This window comes from Heliangelus exortis, chromosome 13, assembly GCF_036169615.1.
Source record: "Heliangelus exortis chromosome 13, bHelExo1.hap1, whole genome shotgun sequence".
NCBI classification, from domain to species: Eukaryota; Metazoa; Chordata; class Aves; order Apodiformes; family Trochilidae; genus Heliangelus; species Heliangelus exortis.
The window spans coordinates 16,005,976-16,009,399 of NC_092434.1; positions in this window are offsets into that span (position 1 = coordinate 16,005,976).

Genomic DNA, 3,424 nt, shown 5'->3' on the forward strand with positions numbered 1-3,424 from the left:
AACACAAAAAGCCACCAAGGCTTCTCCATGTTCTCAAGTGACATACATAGACCCCCATTTCCTCTTGGCTTCAGTAGTCCAGACATGGCATAAGAATACTGGAGTCTAGCAAAGGTTCAGGAAGGTGATTAGATAATTAAGCAAATGAAGTGTCTGACATAGGATCAAGATAACACTTGGAAGGTTCTTGCAGATCTACATAAACACCTGTTGGGAGGAAGAAGAGATGGAGCAAGACTTACTCGTGCCCAGTAGACCAAAGGTGGGCAGAAATTTAATATAGGAACCTCCATTTAAATGTAAAAAGCAGTATAAATGAGATTGAACAAAGCTGTCATGTTTGAAATCTTGGTGTGGAAAATGCTGCAATATGGTGCATCTTATCATACAGGATAAGGAGCCTCTAGCCAGTCTGATTAGCAAGCCAGGTAAGAAAGTCAGAGGAAATAAAGTTTCTCAAGGAGGGGAGGCCTGTCTGAGAATATTTGCTCTCTAGTTTTATATATGTAACATTCAAATCTAGTTGCAAGAAAAGTAGCACTGGTTAAATTGCTTGGGTTTAATCGTATTGTCTGCTATAATGCTATTTTGATGCAGTTCTGGTTAGGTGTTGGCCACAGTTACAGAATTTAAAATTGTTTTATCTTCTGAAAACTTCTCTAATTTTAGTGGTCGAAGTGTCTTCTCCCTTCTCCTTTTGGTGCTACTCCTAGAATAGCATGTTTTGACAAACTGGTGAATAAGTTTTGTTTCTTTTAGCACAGGGACTGTTTCACAGACATTGCAAATTTTTTGTCTCTAGTATCCTTTTCTAAAGAAAGCAGTCATGATTTGTTTAGAGGAACTTTACCAGCAAGTAGAAAGCCATGAGGGAAGTACCAGCAGAAAACAAGTTTCTCTGGATAGTTTTGAATAGGCTTTGTATGAGCCTAGAGTTTTCCTAAACTGGGAGCTAATACTGTGCAGTCTTCTGGACACTTAAGAAGATGAAGGCTTTGTTCTTGTGCATCATAGCAGGTCTGGTCAATATGTAAAATCACAAAAGCCATGACTAGAATCAGGTTTGACACAAGGCAAAAAACGTGTGTCTGACTTTTTACAAAAGCTTTCTTCAGGCCTCAGTGCTGTTTGATAGATGGGGGAGGACTACCCTGTTCATAAAGCTTTCTGTGTAGTGACCACCCAGTGACCAGTAAAGAGTGACCACTGGTAGCCTGCTGCCTGCCACTTGATTTGTCAGTGTAGGAGCTATGGACTCCAAGTACAGAACAAATATAATGAAATGAGAAGAAATATAAGTTAAAAAGATGTTAAAAGTTAAATTATCCTTGTCATGTGAATATAGTGAAAGTAAAGAGTGACCACTGGTAGCCTGCTGACTGCCACTTGATTTGTCAGGGTAGACTCTATGTACAGAACAAATATAATGAAATGAGAAGAAATGTAAGTTAAAAAGATGTTAAAAGTTAAATTATCCTTGTCGTGTGAATATGGTGTGTTGATGTCATGACACATTACACATAATTTCAAAGGTTTCTGCTCTGTTTTGTCTTACAGGAAAATGCTGTGCATACTTTGAAAAATCAGTGTATATGCTGAATTGCAAATCCCAAATGCTTTGGCTTCATGAGGGTCACAAACATTATTTTGACCTTTCAAATCTGAAACTTTGAAAACTTAGCTTATTTTTAAAGAGACTTAGTTCACAAGGCTGTGTTCACAAGAATAGCAAGTATTAAAGAAAATCTATTTTTATTTTACTCTCTCAACATAATTTAATTTTGTCCAGCTACCACATTACCACTACTTCTCTCTTACCCTTCAGCACTGAGAAAAATGTGGTTGAAGTTTTTTCCTGCTATTTCATCAGTTGGGCTTTCTGGTAAATTTTTTAGCCTTACTTGCAAAACATCCACTTTCATTCTGACAATCTGGGAGCTATCTTTAGATTCACTTTAGAGGGAAAACTATTCCTTTCAGCACATGGTTACATATTTGCTTTTCATTTTTATAGGTTCTGCTTGAACGTTTAATTTCGAGATGCTTAGCAGCCTTATATACATAAGGCAGAAAAGAAGGAATATTGCAGTTTAAAGTAGTAGGGTGGAAATCTGTTTGTTTGTTTCTGGCCCTGAAATCAGTTCATATATTGCAAATATTGTCTCCCTTGCTGGGCTGTGCTGCTATTTTCTCTTACTGCCTTTTCCATGAATTTGCTTTCTCTCCTCTTCCTTCACCCCATTGCCTGGGAGGATTGTGAGCTGTGGCTGAAGGAAGGCTGAGGTGCATTTCTGGTGCTTAGAAAACACAAATGTTCTGATCATAGATCAGAGAGTCACTGAACAAATAGGTATAAGGTGAAGTGGTAGAGATACACAAATATTTGAGGTGTAAGGCACTACTAAAAATAGTGATAACAACAGTGAATAATATTATTGATAACCAATGAAAGTATTAAAATCTAGTTGTGGTGTGTTCTTGCCAGTACCATGAAAAATAATCTTCTGTGGGTTTAAATCCTTCTATTAGTATAAAGAAGAGTGCTTTTACCTTGGGCCAAGAATACTTGCTTTCAAAAAATTCTTGTTTTAACTGATCTGAAGGTATTAACTGCAGGCTTACTTTAGCAGAACAAGTATGAAATTGCATCATCCATGCAGCAGAGGTCACTGTTGCCATGTGGCCTGATGAAAATTATTTCTAGTCCATCACAAATACTGGGATTTCAATGAAATAAATGTTTTCCTGAAATTTTCTTTCTTAGAAACAGAGAAGAAGCACCAGGTGAGGTATATATACAGAAATTTGAAAAACTTGGTCTTGATAGTTTCACAGCTCCCAGATAGAAACTCTCAGAGTCCTGGGACTGGATGGTCTGTTAAAAGAGTAGAGGAGTCATGCACATACCTGGTGCCTGATCCTGGAGATGTTCAGGTAACAGTGTTGAAGTGACTCCACTTAGCAGGTTTGTTTTGGAGACATTGATTTGGAGCACAGCTAGAAAGTCTACCCCAGAGATGAACAGTTTGGAGGGGAAAGATGGGAAAGAGACTCAATCCTGGAGTAGTGGACCAGGACTGTAGACAGGAATTCAGGCTGACCTTGGATTTAATGGTGATTTTCAAATTATTAAAGACTGATTGAGGTCAGTCAGGATGCCCAGACCTAGAGCAGGCAATTGGGAGGGAGCAGTGCAAGAACCCACTGCTCTGAAGAAGGCTGCCAAAAACATAGCAGAGGTGCAAGGAAGAAAAGTTTTATTACCCTGGACTGTTCCTAGGGAGCAATTAAAAAAGGATTTTGAAGCAGAATTTGAATTATGGAAGACAGAAGTGGCAAAGCTTTGCTGAAATAAAGGGATTGTGTAGAAAAAAGGGTTTTATCTCTGCCAAACAGCTACCAGGGTCGGTGTGTAAATAATTTC